Source organism: Schistocerca piceifrons, chromosome 1, assembly GCF_021461385.2.
Source record: "Schistocerca piceifrons isolate TAMUIC-IGC-003096 chromosome 1, iqSchPice1.1, whole genome shotgun sequence".
Taxonomy (NCBI): Eukaryota; Metazoa; Arthropoda; class Insecta; order Orthoptera; family Acrididae; genus Schistocerca; species Schistocerca piceifrons.
In genome coordinates this window covers 1,059,375,347-1,059,397,810 of record NC_060138.1, presented here as the reverse complement: position 1 = coordinate 1,059,397,810, position 22,464 = coordinate 1,059,375,347, and the positions used below count along the sequence as shown (strand labels likewise).

The window sequence follows — 22,464 nt, the reverse complement described above, 5'->3', positions numbered from 1 at the left end:
GCATCTAACGTCCATGTTGAACAGCAGCAGCTATGAGCTCCAAACCTGCTTTATACCCCACTTATCACTAGTTTCATTTACGTCCTGCTTCGTTTACTCATTGAAACATGTTAACATTGGCTTATTGTTACTTTTGTAGTCTGTTAAGTTCCTCACTTTCTTTGTAACGAGCAGAGACTACTTTAATGTGAGGTTGCCGCCCCTCTCCTTCTTAGTAGCTTTACGAGGCCTCAGTTCGGAGGAAGAAAACCACAAACGAGTGCACAGTGCTAGTGATTCTTACCCACTGCGGTGCTCCGGTCGTCTGACATTTAGAAGTCAAAGTAACAGTGTTGGCTCACAGTGTTATTGTTCGGCTCTCGGGTGGCGAACCGCGTGTGATGGGCGGAGTGTCAAGAGGCCTTCACATTTGCAGTGAGAGGATTGCGTCCGCCGAGCGTCTCACCACCTAGACTCGCCCTCTTACGGAAGTACGCGAGTGTCGTGTCGTTCACGTAACTACATGACTGCGCTCAATCGCGGGCTCTCCAACCTCCTTCACCCCCCCCCCCCCCCCCACCCATCCTCCTCCTCCGTTCCTCTTCACCACTTAATGGTCTCTTCGTAAGCCTGTGTTTGTGTCATCCGATTTAGGGGCTGTACACTGCCTAACAAAAATGTGAAGCACCCAGAAGGGGAGGAGGCAGCGAAATAAAAATTCACGAATTGAGAGGAATGTAATGTTATTCCAGTGATTGCAAAATCGAAATAAAATTTACAAAGAACTTGGCAGTATGAGCCCACTTATCAGTATGACGTCGCACGCCGTCTGGCTTCGATGCATGTTCTGATTCTGCTGGCAGTGGTGTCATAAATCCATTGTATCCTCTCCTGAACCGAGCTGCCCCACAACTGTTATGATACGAGGATACTGACACTGTGACGGAGTTGTCTTCCGAGCTGGTGACACCCATTCTCTGTCGCGCCAGATATGGGATCTTGCTGGCCAAGAGATTACATCAACATCAGACCCACAGTTCGTAAAGACCCGTTCCAAGTGAGGACGAGCATTCTCCTATTGAAAAATGGCGCCATGAAACTGTGTTATGAGGTGTAATACGACGTCTGTTCAAAAAATTATGGAACTTTGTCTACAAAATTTTTCTGCGCTTATCTTTTACTTATTGTGCATAGTCTCGTTCGAAATACTCTCCTCCACAACTGATTTACCGCTACCAACGCCGTTTTCACTTCGGGAAGCAGTCGTGGTACGCCTCTTGCTGGATCGCACGAAGCTCCGTCTGTGAATTTTCTTTTATCTCGTCTATCGTTGTAAATCTTCAACGGGATTATCAACTGTGGGAATAAAAAAGAAGTCCACTGGGGCCAGGTCTGGAGAGTACGGCGGACGAGGCAGCACGGTGATTCCGTTTTTCGTGGATGAATGTGCGGGTGCGTAATCGTGATGCGAGAGCCACGAATTGTCTCGCCACATTTCAGGCCGCAGGTTTCTCGCAGGTTACGCAGTAGGCCCCGATAGTACCTTCGAGTAACAGTTTGTCCCTGTGGAACGAACTCGTGATGAACTAGTTGTCGGTAGACGTCGAAGGGCGTCCTGAAGGAGGGTCGTCTTTAACTTCCGTCCGGCCACTTTTAAACCGTGTGAGCCATTCGTAACACCGAGTACGGCTTAATCACTCATCACCGCAGGCTTCCTGCATCATTTGGTGTGTCTCTAAGGTTTTCTAGAGTTTCACACAAAATTTAATGCAGACGCGTTGCTCCTCTATCTATGCCACCTGGAAATTCGCAAACTGTGCGACACAACGTTGTACTCAATACGGCACTGAAAAATAACTAACAGACTTACTACAATGAACTTCCAGCAGTTACACATTAAACACAGGCGTGTGCAGAGACGCCAGCCGCATTTCGCTGCAGCAGACCACTAGCGCAAAATTACAAATGTTCCGGAATTTTTTGAGTAGACCTCGTACATGAGGAAATCCGTGACACCAGTGGTAACACCGAAGTGATTCTTCAAAACATTGAAAGAATGGGACAGCTCCCCAGGTCCCCGCCATACTCACCAACTATGACCTCCAGGGTATCGCAGAACAGCGTGTCGTCTCTACATCTACATGATTACTCTGCATTTCACAATTAAATGCCCGACAGCGTGTTCATCGAACCACCTTCAAGCTATTTCTCTACTGTTCCATGCTTGAAAAGCGCGGGAGAAAAACGAACTCGAATATCATTCCGTGCCAGCTCCGATTTCTCTTTTGTTATTTTTATGATCATTTCTCTCTATCTAGTTGGGCGCCACCAAAATATTTTCACACTGTGAGGAGAAAGTTGGTGATTGAAATTTCATGACAAGATTCTGCCACAACGAAAAACGCCTTTGTTTTAATGATTTCCATCCCAGTTCACATATCCGTGGCACTCTCACCCCATTTTGTGATAATACAAAACGAGCTGTCCTTTGAACTTTTTCGATGACTCCCGTCAGTCCTTTCTGATGCAGATCCCACACCGCCCAACAACACTCTAGAAGAGGGCGGACAAGCGTAGTGTATGCAGTCTCTTCAGTAGACCTGCTCCATTTTGTAAGTTTCTGCCGATAAATCGCAGTCTTTGGTTTCCTTTCCCCCAAACATTATCTGTGTGATCATTACAATTTAAGTTATTTGTAACTGTAATCGTTAAGTACGAGGATTGTCCAGAAAGTGATGCACCGCATTTTTCCCTTCAACCATTCTTTATTGAACATAATGAGAATTACACACAAGAAAGAATGGTGTTTTATCTAAGCACCCTATTTTTCCACGTTGTCTCCATCCCGTTCTATGGCCTTCCTCCAGCACGAAACAGGGCCGTGTACGCTCTGTCGGTAGCAATTCTTGTCCTGGTGGCGGAGCCAGTGCTTCATTGTGTAATCACCTCCTCATCGTCCTCAAAATGCCTTCCACGAATGGCATCCTTTAATGGCTAAAACAAGTGGAAGTCCGAGGGGGCTAGGGTAGGGCAGTACAGTGGATGGTGTAACACTGTCCAATCCTGTTTTGCTATTTATTCAACAGCTGCATCCACACTCCTTTGCTGATTGACAGATCCAGCGCCAACTGCCGAGTCGTAATGCGTCTGTCTTCGCGAATGACATCAGCTGCCTGCAGCATGTCAGGTGTGACAGCCGCTGCAAATCGTGGATCTCCGCCGAGCCGCCTTCTGATGACCTCATCCTCCGTGCCCAGCGACTAAATGCACTTGTGTCGAGAGCGGATTCCCCATAGACTTTTTACAAGCGTTTATGAATATTCCCCAAAGTTTCTTTGTCTGCAGTGAAAAATACAATGGCGGCACGTTTCTTGTAACGTACATCACCTACAGACGCCATTTTGAAACTGTCTTGCAGCTACACCATCTGTAGGAAGTGACGGGAACTTGGCGCGCTCACTCAGAAGACTTCAAATAACACGTAAGTAATGTTTCGCATTCGTAGCATTGTTTTCGGCTGAGAAAAAAGAATGCGGTGCATTACTTTCTGGGAACCCTCGTATGTAGTTAAATTTACAGCCGTTAGATCTGTGTGATTCATCGTGTAGATAAAATTTAGCGGATTCCTTTCAGTATTCATGCGGATGATTTCACACTTTTATTTACAGTCAATTGCCACTTTTTACACCATACAGATATCTTGTCTAAATCATTTAGGAATTGGTTTTTAGCATCTAATGACCTTACAAGGTGGTAACTGACAGTATCATCTGCACACAGTCTAAGTGGGCTGCTAAGATTGTCTCCTTAATAATTTCTGTAGATCAGGAAAACCGAGAGTCTGTAACGCCTCCTAGGGGAAGCCAGATATTACTTCTGTTTTACTTTATGAGTTTCCTTCAGTTATTAAGAACTGTGACCTTCCTGACAGGCAATCACGAATCAGTCGCACAACTGAGACGGTACTCCATAGGGACGCAATTTGATTAAAAATTGCATGAGAGGAACAGTGTCAAAAAGACTTCCGGAAATCTAAAAATGTCGAATCTGTACGCAGTTCACTTGTGGGCCTCTGGTCTTGCTTTGGTACATTTATGTTCTGAGTGTATAGAACTAGAGGACTCACTGTCCTCCCCCTACTTTCCATTCCATAATGAATAGATGGACAGTAAGTTAGTTACGTAAAAATATTCCGTAATATACAAGAAGCTACTCCGCAGCACTCCCCACTGCAGTGCTTGGCTGCACGAGATATACTTCCGTTCAGTACGCTGTCTCCAGGCTACATGGCACATCCGCTCTCATCAGCATCTCGCCAGTACGTGCGAGCACAAAGGATTTCTGAAGTCCAGTTTCGCACACCCGAAGTTACAATATTCCCCTACAAGGAGCGAGTTACTGGACAATGTGACCTGTCCAGTTTGCGAGTTGCAACTAGATGGCACTTTGAGTGGCAAAGTGCGTAATGGAACTCAATAGAATGAATTCGACACCCCCTGTCGATAGCACTCATTACATCCCGAAAATAAAGATATAGCTGTGTTTCACAAAAACGATACTTTCTGAATCCAATTCGAACACAGTATATGTTCTAAAATCCTACTGCAAACGACGTTTGTGATATGGGTCTGTAATTCAGCGAACTACTCCTGTTTCCTCTCTTGGGTATTGGTGTGGCTTGTGCAACTCTTCAATCTTTGGATACGGATCTTTCTACGAGCGAGCGATGATGTATGATTGCTAAGTACGGAGCTATTGTATCAGAATACTCAGAAAAGAACCTGACTGGTATACCTTCTGGACCGTATACCTTGCCTTCATTAAATAATTTAAGCTACTTCGGTGCACCGATGATATCTGTTTCTATTTTAGTGGTGTGGGCAGTTGTTCTTAATTCGAATTTTGGAATATTTACTTCGTCTTCTTTTGTGAAGGAATCTCTGAACACAGTCCGACGCTGTTCATCAGTAGTCCGAGCTTCCCGGTCTCGGCACAACCCCATACGCAACCGTGCAAGTTGTGGTGTTAATTGCAGCCTACACTTGGTGGAGTAATTCCCCTTCCGGCTGCTGTTAGTCTCTGATAGATGGTGCCAGATGACGAAGAATAATGCAGGAAGTCCATTTCTTGCTCTACGATGGCAGGCGCAGATGTGAATGGTCGTGTGACTAGGGCCTCCCATCGGGTAGACCGTTCGCCGGGTGCAAGTCTTTCGATTTGACGCCACTTCGGCGACTTGAGCGTCGATGGAGATGAAATGATGATGATTAGGTCAACACGGACAACACAATATCCAGTCCCTGAGCGGAGAAAATCTCCAACCCAGCCGGGAATCGAACCCGGGCCCTTTGGATTGACATTCTGTCGTGCTGACCACTCAGCTACCGGGGGCGGACATGTGAATGGTTAACGATGTACTTGGTTTAAAAAATGGCCACTCTTACTTGTGGTGGTCGACCAGATATTTGACAAGTATCCCTGCCGTTATGATCTCATGCAGTCCAGTAGTTTTCAAAAATCGGTCAAACATGAGTTTCGTAACCACTATCACATCCCACTGCCCCACAAATTTGGATACTACACGATTCGAGTAGCCGACCAAATGGAGCCGCACAATGAGGTCCCGTCCGAGGTGCTAATGGTTCAAATCGCTCTGAGCACTATGGGACTTAAACATCTGAGGTCATCAGTCCCCTAGACTTAGAACTACTTGAACCTAACTAACCTACGGACAGCACACACATCCATGCCCGAGGCAGGATTTGAACCTGCGACCGTTGCAGCAGCGCGGTTCCGAACTGAAGCGCCTAGACCCGCTCGGCCACAACGGCCGGCTCCGAGGTGCTGATAACTGTCTCACAAGGGTACGTACCATGTGCTTGTCCTTCGCAGTGATTACTCAACAACTGACGCTTTTCACTCCCCTTACATACCCTAACAATTCTGGTAGCAACACTACACACGAAGGACACTAGTGCACTCCGGTGGCTGTTCCACCTGTCAAAGAGAATTGCAACTCGAATCATTTACATGCCCGCCGATTGTGCGTATGTGTACGAAGTCACTCTGAAATCCAACCATGTCTTCTAGGTACTTCACTTTGTTTTGTCAAGGAGTGTATGTTATTTAACTGAAATAAGGACACAATAGCAGGAACAAAATACAGGGAGCAAAATGGTATCTACGACTTGTAAGGTAATACAGAAACCAGATAGCAGTTACAAAAGAAAAACATGAAACAGTAGTTGAAAAGTGATTTGAGCCCCCCGATGTTGTTAAATCTGTACACCGGACAAGCAGAGAAGAAAGCTGGAAGGACATAACCACCCTTCTAGCCAAAGGAGCCTCTTCCAGTAATGCTGGGAGTTCGTTTTCAAGAAACTTTATATAACGGAGCCCTTTTTTGTGGTTTTAGGGCGCACAACTGCAGTGGTCATTAGCGCCCAGACTAAGTTATGAATGCACTGCGAGGCACAATGTTAAAACAGCAACTAAAAAGGACAACACTATAAAAGGCATATTAACAGGCAAGGGATTAAAAGAAAACAGCATAATCAAATGTCTTTAGACAGGTTTGTCAAGTGGATAAAACGAAGAACGCGAGTAGCTGCTCCTGGGTCATCCGCTAAAATTTCATCCAGAGTACATGGCAGGCCAAGATCAATGCGCAGTGTATTAAAATTCGAACAGGATGTTAAAATGTGACGTACCGTCAGCAATTGCCCACATGGGCAGAACGGCGCCGGCGCAGCCATCAGCAGATGGCGGTGGCTGAACCAGCAGTGTCCAATCCGTAACCGGGCCAAAACGACCTCCACCCGCCGAGAAGGGCGTGAAGATAACGGAGCCCTGTAAGAGAATGAGGTAATACAACAGGCCCAATCAATCGATTGTCTACTACACAACATCACAGACTTCATCAGGTTACCTTCCATTCAGAAGGCTGTTGCACGGAGCTCAATGAATTGTGGATGAAGCCCGACCAACAGGCATTACATGCATTGAACAAAAATGATAGTGCATTGACAACGGCTAGTTTCTAGCTGAAATCTACAGCTACCAATAAAATTTAAAAAGGACGACTGATAGCTGAAATCTATTATTTACACATCACAGACTTATAGTTTAGAATCTTTGAAAATGTTTCTCCACAAAAGCATGTGTGTTTTCGTAGGATCAGCGATGTGGGTTGCTAGTGTTATTGATGTCGTCACGAATGGTAGTTGTTTCATCAGTAATCAGTATCAATCGGATTACTCGGTGGTTTTTAATTAGCCAACGACAACATTCCAAACGTCTCCTCCTTGAAGGTGTTGAATCGGCTGCATACTTAATGTACGCTGTATGCTCACATGTGGATCCCCGATACATATAGAAGTGCCGAGTATGCTTGTTGAAGGACTACGCTCTACTAACTGGATAATGTCTCCTACTCCATCCACACACTGTTGATTTGCACGTTCAGATGAGATACGACTGCTAGGCACTGTACCTGTCTCAGAGTTTAATGAAAATAAGAATCTGACCTCTCCTGCTAGAAAACCGTCTGCCGTACTCTCTATAAGCAGCAGCAATGTTTCCTTTACAAAACCTGTACACGGAATGTTTTATTCATATTAGTCTTTGCTATAGCCTCTTAAAATATTTACTATTCCTCATAGGAAACTATATGGCTCCAGAGACCTTATCATGTCTCCAACATCAGTATTGTATATATTTACGATGAAATGACGAATGAAAATTTGTACAAAGGCCAGGATTCGATCCGAATCTAACAGCTCAGTAGGCAGATGCGCTAATCATTATGCTACGCTGGCACAGTGGCTATGCATAAGTGCGCGGACTGCACTAGCATGTCGCCCTCCTCAATACAAATTATCATTCAGCCTCAGCCCACTGGTATTCTCCCCCCCCCCCCCAAAAAAAAAAAACTTGAACTTCATTACAGAGGATCTCCAACTGTATTGGAAAAGCACCTTATTTGATTAGAACAGTGGTTTCCAACCTTTCTTGGACCATTACATGTGAGTGAAATCAGACATTAGCTAGTACCCCCGCCCCTGCCGACTGTTGCCTAACTAAACTGTAGGACGAAAGACTTTTATTTTTAAAATGGTGAAATATAATGAAATTTAGTTTGTGTGTGTGTGTGTGTGTGTGTGTGTGAGAGAGAGAGAGAGAGAGAGAGAGAGAGAGAGAGAGAGTGAGTATGTGTTGGGGTGGGGGGAATTCCTGCTGCATCGTACGTGCTACCCCCAACTCCTTCTTAGATAAGAAGAAAGCTAACTATCCACAGTGAGGAGAGACACTTGTTACAAAATATACTTCCCCGGCATTAGTCTTCTTTACTCCTCTCCGTTGCGCGGCTTGCTTGACCTGCACACTGCAAACCCATTCAAAATCAACAAAGTTAAAATGTGTGCACTATACTTACTGTTCCTAAATCACTTAATTGCTGCACTCCTTTCTTCTGAACTGACAGAAATTGGAAGACTTCAGGCTGTTGATGCTTTGTCTGACAACAGCCGCTAATAGTAATAATAATAACAATAATAATAATGTGTAAAGACTATAGTAGTCCTTGTGTAGTTACTGCTGAGTCGTGCTGTCAGTTAATTCATTTACATGCTTCGAAGCATGTAACGAAGCAATTTCTGGACTGCCGCAGGTACTATCTACAACTTGGAGAAGACATTTTCGTGAGATATTTAGCATTTGTTACGTATATGTCACACTTTTATCATCATCGATGTACGAAATCACAACATATGTGTGTAGTGGGTGGACAATGTAAGGAACCTGTAACCTCCACCACATTAATGCTACCAATTAAGGAAAAGTGGGCTAATTATTGACAACTTGTTCAATCAATATTAGAGTCTTACAAAACTGTGATAATAATAATGATCTTTTGAAAGTACACTCCTGGAAATTGAAATAAGAACACCGTGAATTCATTGTCCCAGGAAGGGGAAACTTTATTGACACATTCCTGGGGTCAGATACATCACATGATCACACTGACAGAACCACAGGCACATAGACACAGGCAACAGAGCATGCACAATGTCGGCACTAGTACAGTGTATATCCACCTTTCGCAGCAATACAGGCTGCTATTCTCCCATGGAGACGATCGTAGAGATGCTGGATGTAGTCTTGTGGAACGGCTTGCCATGCCATTTCTACCTGGCGCCTCAGTTGGACCAGCGTTCGTGCTGGACGTGCAGACCGCGTGAGACGACACTTCATCCAGTCCCAAACATGCTCAATGGGGGACAGATCCGGAGATCTTGCTGGCCAGGGTAGTTGACTTACACCTTCTAGAGCACGTTGGGTGGCACGGGATACATGCGGACGTGCATTGTCCTGTTGGAACAGCAAGTTCCCTTGCCGGTCTAGGAATGGTAGAACGATGGGTTCGATGACGGTTTGGATGTACCGTGCACTATTCAGTGTCCCCTCGACGATCACCAGTGGTGTACGGCCAGTGTAGGAGATCGCTCCCCACACCATGATGCCGGGTGTTGGCCCTGTGTGCCTCGGTCGTAAGCAGTCCTGATTGTGGCGCTCACCTGCACGGCGCCAAACACGCATACGACCATCATTGGCACCAAGGCAGAAGCGACTCTCATCGCTGAAGACGACACGTCTCCATTCGTCCCACCATTCACGCCTGTCGCGACACTACTGGAGGCGGGCTGCACGATGTTGGGGCGTGAGCGGAAGACGGCCTAACGGTGTGCGGGACCGTAGCCCAGCTTCATGGAGACGGTTGCGAATGGTCCTCGCTGATACCCCAGGAGCAACAGTGTCCCTAATTTGCTGGGAAGTGGCGGTGCGGTCCCCTACGGCACTGTGTAGGATCCTACGGTCTTGGCGTGCATCCGTGCGTCGCTGCGGTCCGGTCCCAGGTCGACGGGCACGTGCACCTTCCGCCGACCACTGGCGACAACATCGATGTACTGTGGAGACCTCACGCCCCACGTGTTGAGCAATTCGGCGGTACGTCCACCCGGCCACCCGCATGCCCACTATACGCCCTCGCTCAAAGTCCGTCAACTGCACATACGGTTCACGTCCACGCTGTCGCGGCATGCTACCAGTGTTAAAGACTGCGATGGAGCTCCGTATGCCACGGCAAACTGGCTGACACTGACGGCGGCGGTGCACAAATGCTGCGCAGCTAGCGCCATTCGACGGCCAACACCGCGGTTCCTGGTGTGTCCGCTGTGCCGTGCGTGTGATCATTGCTTGTACAGCCCTCTCGCAGTGTCCGGAGCAAGCATGGTGGGTCTGACACACCAGTGTCAATGTGTTCTTTTTTCCATTTCCAGGAGTGTAATTTAGTCTCGTGACTGAAGCAGAACCGAATCGTTTAGTTTTTACCCCTCAAGGGATAATATTCCCAGGCTAGAAACCTCTATATTAGAAGCAAGTATGCATGGTTTCAGGGATGCTAGCCCGTTCCATTCGATGCTGAGGTGCTATGCCGGTGGACTGAGGTGTGAATGGGAATTTGGACTGAGGAGGGAGGCGTGGTAGCTCAGGCCGTGTAGTTGTGCAAAGCCACTGTGCCAGGGTGGTGTAGCGGTGAGCATATCTGCCTAGTGAGCAGGAGACCCGGGTTCGAATCCCCACCTTTGTATAAATTTTCATTCGTCGCTTCAGTCTACATCTATACATCGGTTACTATTCACCCTGGAACGCTGTGTATGCACTTCAGGTACGGGTTCATTGAAATAAACGGAAGTGCGGCACAACGATATTATGGACAGCTGTTGCCTCAGTGACGCTTCTGTATCAATACAGATGTTACATTATCCTTTGTTTTGTGTTACAGATTTTGGTGATTGAGTATTACAAGTAGAGTCGTAAAACTACTGTAGGCTACCGTAGACTATAACAAGTAAGCGTAGGTTGCGGTAGTTTTTTTCTAGAAGCTTTGGTGAGTTAAGGTCATACCTACGTTACCTGTACGTTAGATGTGTTGCATACCTGTCGGGCGTTAACTCATAACGATCGTTTCTGCACGTATGCGATGAGTACTCACTGGATATCCCTAAAAATAGGAAGCAGTGAACAGTCTAGAAACTGAGTAAGGATATATAAAGGGGCTCTATAATCTGTGGAACATTTTTGTTTTACAAACTGTAGTTATCCTCCCGTCTGTTACTTAAAGCCGGCTGGAGTGGCCGATAGGTTCTAGGCGCTTTAGTCTGGAACCGCGCGACCGCTACGGGCGCAGGTTCGAATCCTGCCTCGGGCATGGATGCGTGTGATGTCCTTAGGTTAGTTAGGTTTAAGTAGTTCTAAGTTCTAGGGGACTGATAACCTCAGGTGTTAAGTCCCATAATGCTCAGAGCCATTTGAACCATTTGTTACTTAAAAATAAACAGTATTTGCAGCACCACTGAACTTCTCGAAGTTTAGTTCAGGTTTTATTCGAAAATTGTTGATTTCTAACGTGAAAAAGAGGGATCTTGTAGTAAAAATAGAGAAAACAAAACAGATTTATCATGTAGATCGGAAAATGCAATATCCTCAACAAAAAAGTAAAATGAAAAAATTAGAAAACAAAAATTTATCAAACATAGCTTCAATTCTTCGTCGAACTTACCTGTATAAAACATGTTTCTGTCATTGATAAACAACCTTCACATTTATGGATGTTAAAAGGAAACTCTTGCCTTTAATCATGATCAATAATGCTCCACTGAGTACAAAATAACACCTATAATTATAAATGCTTTTATGTTTCTGCGTGTAAACTGTACTTACACCAAAGTAATTGCTCTGGTTACATAAAAAAGCAGAAGTTACGCGATCAGCTAATTTCTATTACTTAAAAAACGCAATTTATATATTGTAAAGATATAAAATACACAACAGACTAACACTGACCGATGTATGGTTCTAATTACGCGTAAAACAAACGACCAAACAAACAAAAAACAAATAGAAGTCATCGGCTCTCAGCTTTTCTTTAAACATTCACTTACGATTCTTTTCCTGCTAATGCTACCAATACTACCGGTAACCCCACCATTTACTACGTCATTTATGTAATGTATGAAAACTACAGAACCGTAGTTTTGGAAGAGACCAGCTCTAATTAGAAGCATTTTACTGTTGTGGAGGCATATTTGTTGAAACAAATGTAACTGGCGTAACGGCGTAGTAGCCGACAACTCATAACTACGTTATTGCTGAGTAAGAGCCACTGGAAACCACGAGTTCCTGATATCAAAATACCCAGAATATATCCCTGAAAAACCTCCGAAAGTTTGTCGTTGGAGTTCGGGTAATACTAGATACCGTTAACAATAAACTATTACTTCTTCGTTGGAGTTACTAGTTACTCTCCGTGACTGGTTTTTACGCTTACATTCACAACACACGTTATTTTGGACATGTGTGTGTGTGTGTGGGGGGGGGGGGGGGGGGAGAACAGAAACAACGAAACACCAAAAGCACAACACGTTACCATGGCCATTATGGTGTAGGAAACCCGTTAGCATTCAAAACAGCTTCCAGTCGCCTAGCGTTGATTAAAACAGGTCCTGTACGGATTTCAAGGGTATCTCATACCATTCTTCCTGCAAAATAGCGGCAAGTTTAGGGAGCGGTGATGGATAGCTATGACATATCCTTCTCTCCAAAGTTGGCGATAAAGACTCAACAATAATGAGATCTGGCGACTGTGGTGACCAGCGATGATACGACAACCCATCCTCGTCCTCACAAAACCAGTTCTGGACGAAGCAAGCTGTGAGAGCAGGGACCCTCATCTTGGAACGCAGCATCACCATTTCGGAAGAAATATTGTACCATGGGATGGACTTCATCATCCAAAATAGTAACATAATCCTTGGCAGTAATGCAACCTCGCAGAATACCCACGAGCGCCGCGGAATACAACGATATGGCTGACCAAATCGTCACTGAACCCCAGTCAAGATTCACTTTTGGGAAGTAAACTCGCCTATATGTTAGAAACAGTGTGAACCAAGTCTCATTCGACCAAATCATTCTTCCATTGCTCCACAGTTCAGGTTTTACGGCTTCGGCATCACCTTTTCCTGTTTCGGGCATTTTCATCACTGATGAGTGGTTCTAGAACTGCACCACGGCCTGCATTTCCCTGCTTATGGAACTTCCTTCGCGTTCTTTTCGAGCTGAGGGGTTCGCGAGTGCGATATTCAGTTCTGCAGTTACTCTTGCAGCTATTGTCCTCTTATTTTTCGTCACAATCCTCTTCAATGACCGTCACACTCAGCACACACTTTGATCTGCGTTGTGACTTAGCGCATAATATTTTATACGTAAATATTTGATACGATGCCTCTTGAGGCAGCAAACGCCTTGGCTCCTTTGCTTGCGGAAGCACTCTCCATATGAGCACCAACAATTTACCCTACGTTCGAATTCACTTGGCTCCGACATAATGCAGTCACAACTACACACTACACTTCTCTGACTACCTAGGACATTGCACAGGTGTCGTAAGTGTTCAAACACAACAGCGCAACCTGCAGGCTCGGCTAGCGTCTGCGTTTATATTCAAGCATGCATTTCTCGCGATGTTTCCGTATCTACACTACTGGCCATTAAAATTGCTACACCAAGAAGAAATGCAGATGATAAACTGGTATTCATTGGACAAATATATTATACTAGAACTGACATGTGATTACATTTTCAAGCAATTTGGGTGCATAGATCCTGGGAAATCATGACCCAGAACAACCACCTCTGGCCATAATAACTGCCGTTATACGCCTGGGCATTGAGTCAAGCAGAGCTTGGATGGCGTGTACAGGTACAGCTGCCCATGCAGCTTCAACACGATACCACATTTCATCAAGAGTAGTGACTGGTGTATTGTGACGAGCCAGTTGCTCGGACACCATTGACCAGACGTTTTCAATTGGTGAGAGGTCTGGAGAATGTGCTGGCCAGGGCAGCAGTCGAACATTTTCTGTATGCAGAAAGGCCTATACAGGACATGCAACATGCGGTCGTGCATTATCCTGCTGAAATGTAGGGTTTCGCAGGGATCGAATGAAGGGTAGAGTCACGGGTCGTAACACATCTGAAATGTAATGTCCACTGTTTAGAGTGCCGTCAATGCGAACAAGAGATGACCGAGACGTGTAACCAATGGCACCCCATACCATCACGCCGGGTGATCCGCCAGTATGGCGATGACGAATACACGCTTCCAATGTGCGTTCACCGCGATGCCGCCAAATGCGGATGCGATTATCATGGTGCTGTAAACAGAACCTGGATTCATCCGAAAAAATGACGTTTTGCCATTCGTGCACCCAGGTTCGTCGTTGAGTACACCATCGCAGACGCTCCTGTCTGTGATGCAGCGTCAAGGGTAACCGCAGCCATGGTCTCCGAGCTGATAGTCCATGCTGCTGCAAAAGCCGTCGAACTGCTCGTGCAGATAGTTGTCTTGCAAACGTCCCCGTCTGTTGACTCAGGGATCGAGTCGTGGCTGCACGATCCGTTACAGCCATGCGGATAAGATGCCTGTCATCTCGACTGCTAGTGATACGAGGCCGTTGGGATCGAGCACGGCGTTCCGTATTACCCTCCTGAACACACCGATTCCATAGTCTGCTAACAGTCATTGGATCTCGACCAACGCGAGCAGCGATGTCACGATACGATAAACCGCAATGGTGATAGGCTACAATCCGACCTTTATCAAAGTCGGAAACGTGATGGTACGCATTTCTCCTCCTTACATGAGGCATCACAACAACGTTTCACCAGACAACGCCGGTCAATTGCTGTTTATGTATGAGAAATCGGTTGGAAACTTTCCTCATGTCAGCACGTTGTAGGTGTCGCCACCGGTGCCAACCTTGTGTGAATGCTCCGAAAAGCTAATCATTGGCATATCACAGCATCTTCTTCCTGTCGGTTAAATTTCGCGTCTGTAGTACGTCATCGTGGTGTAGCAATTTTAATGGCCAGTTGTGTATGTCCAACCCTTGCACATATCAACTGTAACTGACTGCGACACATGCTGGAGGTTATATGGTTGGGCTACACTTGAATTTGTTAGGTAATACCACACTAGGATAGCAGCGATGTCAGTCTGTTGACAGATGGTATGCCACGGATAAGACGAAGACACAGCTAGTTGACCTACATCCTGGAACTGGACCACGGAGATAAATCGCCGGCGTACAAACCGTTGTTGCACAATGTCTCAACAAAACACAGTATACAGTGTCACTGACCTCACATGGGACCTCTCACACAGAACGTCCAAGTGCCTTTATGAAAGAAAAGAAAAAGAAGTTGTCACCTTGGTTGAACTGCTGCTGACTCTGGCTACGTGCCGGGCATTCAACCGCGATTATAAGCGCAGTAAGGCCCCTGGAACCAGTTGGCGGCAGGAAGTGCTGTGGAGAGTGAGGCATGGTGGCAGCCCGCGGGGTCAAAACGCACGGAGGCGGGGGGCGCGCTTGCGCCTGGTCTGGTCGCAGGGCCGCGTCGTCTGCATGCCAGATGAGGCAGCCGCAGGGCCCACGGCTGCAACACGCACCCAAGCGCCTCCTCTGGTTCGACGCGGACGTGCTGCTTCGTCTTGCACTGACCAAACAAATCTTACTGATACGATGAAACCGTGTGGTTGACTTGCCTCGTACCGTCAAATGAGGTGACGTCGACCGATTATCTGTTCTGTGGTGGTGGTGATGATGATGATGATGATGATGATGATGATGATGATGATGATGATGATCGTATGGCATTGTTGGCCGGGAGGCCCCACACGGGGAAGTTCGGCCGCCGGATTGCAAGTTCTGTTTAGTTGACGCCACTTCGGCGACTTTGCGCGTCAATGACAATGAAGAACACACAACATCCAGTCTTCACGAGGTAGAGAAAATCCCTGACCCCGCCGGGAATCGAACCCGGGACCCCGTGCGCACGAAGCGAGAACGCTACCGCAAGACCACTAGCTGCGGACTGTTATCTGGCAATTGTGGGTTGTTTCCAACTGTAGGTTAACTTTAATTGTTCTGAAACATCGTGACTAACTGAAAAATAAATCTACCATAATAATTAAATTTTAATATTAATTTCAGAGTAACATACACAGGAAGTTCAAACGCAAGAAAAGAAACGAGCAAGTGTGGACGCCACTTCGGTGGCTTGCACGTCCCTGGTCTACCCCAGTTATCCAGCTGGATAAAGGGGACATACCCTTTAAAGTGGATACCGAATCACACGTTGTTTCTGGAGACTCCTTACATCACTGATAGGCTAGCTTAGAACGAACACTAAAAAATCAGTGGTCCGTCTGAGATTCGATCCCGCAATCTCTCGGTTTCCACCAGGCATGCATTTTACTGTTAGAACACCAGGCGTAACATCTGCAGGCTAACTTCAATGCTAAATAACTCGGAATTTTTCTCTTAATAATTATTTCTCAGCTCAACCTCCTCTACAACACCGTTATAAGCTCTTCAGACTGTTCCTGGCTACCCTGTATAAATGATCTTGTGTTTAACGCCAGAAGCTCTATGGGGCTGTTTGCAGATAGTAGAGATGTCTGTAAGATGGCCGCACGGGATTAGCCGACCGGTCTCGGGCGCTGCAGTCATGGACTGTGCGGGCGGTCCCGGCGGAGGTTCGAGTCCTCCCTCGGGCATGGCTGTGTGTGTTTGTCCTTAGGACAATTTTGGTTAAGTAGTTTGTAAGCTTAGGGACTGATGACCTTAGCAGTTAAGTCCCATAAGATTTCACACACATTTGACGCATTATTTCTGTAAGATGGTAGCAACGCCAGTAGACTGTCTCGAATTGGAGAAAGACCTGTAGAGGTTTGATGATTGGTGCAGCTACTGGCAGTTGACCCCGAACGTAAATAAATGCAACGAACTGTGCATAAACTGGGAAAGAGATCCATCACGGTTCGATTAAGCTATTGGAGAGAAATTATTGCAAACAGTAACAACCGTAAAATAACTAGTAGTAAATATGCAGAGCAACCTAAAGTGGAATAGTCACATAAAATGGAGCGAACGAAAAGCAGATACCTGTCTCAGATTCATTGGAAGGATGTTAAGGGAAAGTAATTCATCCCCCAAACAAGTGGTTACAAAACTCCTGTTTGAAGGATTTTTGAAAACTTCTCAACGGCCTTATCAAGTGGGATTAATAGGAGCGATAGAGAAGATTCGAGGAAGAGTAGCGCGTTTCGTCTCGTTTTAGTCGTTGCGAGACCGTTACGGTGACGTTCAGCAAACTCAAGAGGCAAACGATACAAGAGAGGTGTTGTGTTTCGGGGAGAGGTTTATCACTGAATCTCCGACAGCATATCTTCCGTGAAGAGTTGGACAACATATTACTTCCTCCCGCATACACTACGCGAAATGCCCACAACGAGAGAATCAGAGAAATTAGAGCTAATACGAAGGTTTACCGAAAATCACATTTCTTGCGCAGATGGAAAGGTAAGGGGGGGAGTACCCTCCACCACACACCTTAAGGTGCATGCGCAGTATATAGGGTGTCTATCCTATTCGCCCACTGCTTGAATATTGCGCACCAGTGTCGGATCCGTACCAGATAGGGTTGATAGAAGAGATAGAGAAGATCCAACGGAGAGCAGCGCGCTTCGTTACAGGATCATTTAGTAATCGCCAAAGCGTTACGGAGATGATAGATAAACTCCAGTGGAAGACTGCAAGAGAGACGCTCAGTAGCTCGGTACGGGCTTTTGTTGAAGTTTCGAGAACATACCTTCACCGAGGAGTCAAGCAGTATATTGCTCCCTCCTACGTATATCTCGCGAAGAGATCATGAGGATAAAATCCGAGAGATTAGAGCCCACACAGAGGCATACCGACAATCTTTCTTTCCACGAACAGTACGAGGCTGGAATAGAAGGGAGAACCGATAGAGGTACTCAAAGTACCCTCCGCCACACACCGTCAGGTGGCTTGCGGAGTATGGATGTAGATGTAGATGTAAAAGTCGTCAAGCGCATGTTCTCTGGTGTTTCAGCAGGTATTTGCAGTTTCGTTTTCGTATTGTGTAATCGAGCGGGGTAGCGCAGTGGTTAGTGCACTGGACTCGCATTATGAAGGAACACGGTTCAAACCCTTGTCCGGCCATCCTGATTTAAGTATTTCCGTGATTTTCCTGCATCGCTTAAGGCAAATGCCAGGATGCTTTTTTCGAAAGGGCACGGGCGCTTTCCTTCTCCATCTTTCCCTAATCCAAGCTTGAGCTCCGTCTCCAATGACGTCGTTGTCGACGGGACGTTAAACACTAATCTCCTCTTTCGTATTGCGTAGCCGGAGTCAGCTCTGACGAAGAGCGCTCATCACTTCTTTTAACGCGAGGCCCAGTGTCAACGGAAACCGTCTGTTTGTTTCGGTTTGTTTCTCGTTAGAAACAAAGTTATTTTTAAATCGGAAAGTTACTCGCCCATCCGATAGACCACGCCCAATTTAGTCTTTTCCGATATTCATTTTACAGATACGTATTAACAGGGACAGTAAAACATGAAGAACAAACAGCAATACAGCAGCGACTCAGAGCGCTGCATGCTTGGCGGTAGCAGTCAGATGGGGCCAGGGTGGTGCTTCGCTCCTGGAGTACTGGTTACTCGTAGAGTTTTTACTGTTCCTGTTAACACGTACAGATAAAACAGTATCGCACTGGAGTAATCTGGGGCCGTTCTGTCGAATGGCCACGTAAAATTCCGCTTGAAGGATAATTTTATTCGTAAGGGGAGTTGAATCAGTTTTTCCATGTAACTTCCTTCCTTGCTTACTAAAGGAACCTGCACGAAACGCGTTGCAGTAAGCTGGTAGTGTGTTCACAGTCGTCTGATCTTCATATCTTGAAGAGGAGAAACAAAAACTTTGATCGTCGCCTGTCATCTTCGGCATTTCAAGTAATACAGGAAAGAAATGTATACGTAAATGCACCGGGTTAACTAAAATAACGAGAGAATGGTAGTCATCGGCCCCATCAGCTCACACGAGTCTTTAGGCCAGAGTAATCAACAAAAGCTACGCGATCAGAAATTTAGCGTTGCCATCTCAATAAAATAGTACGCTAACCCTTCTACATGCTGTCATGCACATGTGTGCTACTGCTGCAACTACAGTGTTGGCCATTAACATTGCAGCACCAAGAATACAGCAGGTACAGACGCCAAAGTCGCATGAGCCGCACTACATGCTTGTATATGCAAATGATTAGCATTTCAGCGCAACCGCACAAAGCAGGTAAAAGTAATGGCATCCACATTCTGTATATAGGGAAAAAATGGTTCAAATGGCTCTGAGCACTATAGGACTTCACTTCAGAGGTCATCAGTCCCTTAGAACTTAGAACTATTTAAACCTAACTAACCTAAGGACATCACACACATCCATGCCCGAGGCAGGATTCGAACCTGCGACCGTAGTGGTCGCACGGATCCAGACTGTAGCGTCTAGAACCGCTCGGCCACTCCGGCCGGCTATATACGGAAAGATTACATAGCATGTTTCTCATTCAGTAATTACATTTGAATGTTGGCCGTACAGGAACTTGACCAAAATATGGAAACACTGCGAGAAATGCATGCTTGAACATAAATGCAGCTTCTGGCCAGGCCTGCATGTTGCGCTGCTGTATTTGGCAACGAACGGCGTCTGTGCAGTGCCCTCAATACGTTGCAGATGTTAGTCTGGTCAGAAGAGTTTTGTACATACACTGACGGAAAAATATCGCAACACCAAAAAATAATTAATGTACAGTGATGAAATTTGGGATACATCTGTCTAGAAAACATATTTAAGTGATTAACTTGGCAAGGTCACACGTTAATGTACGCGTCATAGCAAATCTGAAATGCTGGTATATTAACAACCGGTGTAACTGTGAGAATATTGAATGCAAGCATCCAAACGTGCATGTTAATGCTGTTTGTGGATGACGCTGTAGTTGTCGTCCAAATGTTCAAATGGCTCCGAGCACTATGGGACTTGACATCTACATCTACATCTATACTCCGCGAGCCACCTTACGGTGTGTGGCGGAGGGTACTTATTGTACCACTATCTGATCCCCCCTTCCCTGTTCCATTCACGAATTGTGCGTGGGAAGAACGACTGCTTGTAAGTCTCCGTATTTGCTCTAATTTCTCGGATCTTTTCGTTGTGATCATTACGCGAGATATATGTGGGCGGTAGTAATATGTTGCCCATCTCTTCCCGGAATGTGCTCTCTCGTAATTTCGATAATAAACCTCTCCGTATTGCGTAACGCCTTTCTTGAAGTGTCCGCCACTGGAGCTTGTTCAGCATCTCCGTAACGCTCTCGCGCTGACTAAATGTCCCCATGACGAATCGCGCTGCTTTTCGCTGGATCATGTCTATCTCTTCTATTAATCCAACCTGGTAAGGGTCCCATACTGATGAGCAATACTCAAGAATCGGACGAACAAGCGTTTTGTAAGCTACTTCTTTCGTCGATGAGTCACATTTTCTTAGAATTCTTCCTATGAATCTCAACCTGGCGCCTGCTTTTCCCACTATTTGTTTTATGTGATCATTCCACTTCAGATCGCTCCGGATAGTAACTCCTAAGTATTTTACGGTCGTTACCGCTTCCAATGATTTACCACCTATGGCGTAATCGTACTGGAATGGATTTCTGCCCCTATGTATGCGCATTATATTACATTTATCTACGTTTAGGGAAAGCTGCCAGCTGTCGCACCATGCATTAATCCTCTGCAGGTCCTCCTGGAGTACGTACGAGTCTTCTGATGTTGCTACTTTCTTGTAGACAACCGTGTCATCTGCAAATAGCCTCACGGAGCTACCGATGTTGTCAACTAAGTCATTTATGTATATTGTAAACAATAAAGGTCCTATCACGCTTCCCTGCGGTACTCCCGAAATTACCTCTACATCTGCAGATTTTGAACCGTTAAGAATGACATGTTGTGTTCTTTCTTCTAGGAAATCCTGAATCCAATCACAAACCTGGTCCGATATTCCGTAGGCTCGTATTTTTTTCACTAAACGTAAGTGCGGAACCGTATCAAATGCCTTCCTGAAGTCCAGGAATACGGCATCAATCTGCTCGCCAGTGTCTACGGCACTGTGAATTTCTTGGGCAAACAGGGCGAGCTGAGTTTCACATGATCTCTGTTTGCGGAATCCATGTTGGTTATGATGAAGGAGATTTGTATTATCTAAGAACGTCATAATACGAGAACACAAAACATGTTCCATTATTCTACAACAGATTGACGTAAGCGAAATAGGCCTATAATTATTCGCATCTGATTTATGACCCTTCTTGAAAATGGGAACGACCTGCGCTTTCTTCCAGTCGCTAGGTACTTTACGTTCTTCCAGCGATCTACGATAAATTGCTGATAGAAAGGGGGCAAGTTCTTTAGCATAATCACTGTAGAATCGTAAGGGTATCTCGTCTGGTCCGGATGCTTTTCCGCTACTAAGTGATAGCAGTTGTTTTTCAATTCCGATATCGTTTATTTCAATATTTTCCATTTTGGCGTCCGTGCGACGGCTGAAGTCAGGGACCGTGTTACGATTTTCCGCAGTGAAACAGTTTCGGAACACTGAATTCAGTATTTCTGCCTTTCTTCGGTCGTCCTCTGTTTCGGTGCCATCGTGGTCAACGAGTGACTGAATAGGGGATTTAGATCCGCTTACCGATTTTACATATGACCAAAACTTTTAAGGGTTCTTGTTTAGATTGTTTGCCAATGTTTTATGTTCGAATTCGTTGAATGCTTCTCTCATTGCTCTCTTTACGCTCTTTTTCGCTTCGTTCAGCTTTTCCTTATCAGCTATGATTCGACTACTCTTAAACCTATGATGAAGCTTTCTTTGTTTCCGTAGTACCTTTCGTACATGATTGTTATACCACGGTGGATCTTTCCCCTCGCTTTGGACCTTAGTCGGTACGAACTTATCTAAGGCGTACTGGACGATGTTTCTGAATTTTTTCCATTTTTGTTCCACATCCTCTTCTTCAGAAATGAACGTTTGATGGTGGTCACTCAGATATTCTGCGATTTGTGCCCTATCACTCTTGTTAAGCAAATATATTTTCCTTCCTTTCTTGGCATTTCTTATTACACTTGTAGTCATTGATGCAACCACTGACTTATGATCACTGATACCCTCTTCTACATTCACGGAGTCGAAAAGTTCCGGTCTATTTGTTGCTATGAGGTCTAAAACGTTAGCTTCACGAGTTGGTTCTCTAACTATCTGCTCGAAGTAATTCTCGGACAAGGCAGTCAGGATAATGTCACAAGAGTCTCTGTCCCTGGCTCCAGTTCTGATTGTGTGACTATCCCATTCTATACCTGGTAGATTGAAGTCTCCCCCTATTACAATAGTATGATCACGAAACTTCTTCACGACGTTCTGCAGGTTCTCTCTGAGGCACTCAACTACTACGGTTGCT

At 45.6% G+C, this 22,464-nt stretch overlaps 1 protein-coding gene across 1 annotated transcript in view; it reads left to right on the top strand.

The window, feature by feature from the left end:
- LOC124796726 overlaps positions 1-22,464 on the top strand; it is a 1,132,495-nt gene that overhangs the window by 16,718 nt on the left and 1,093,313 nt on the right. Inside the window, exon 2 of the mRNA XM_047260718.1 lies at positions 3,939-3,941. The gene's annotated coding sequence lies outside the window, so the exon portion shown is untranslated. The remainder of the gene's footprint in view (positions 1-3,938; positions 3,942-22,464) is intronic.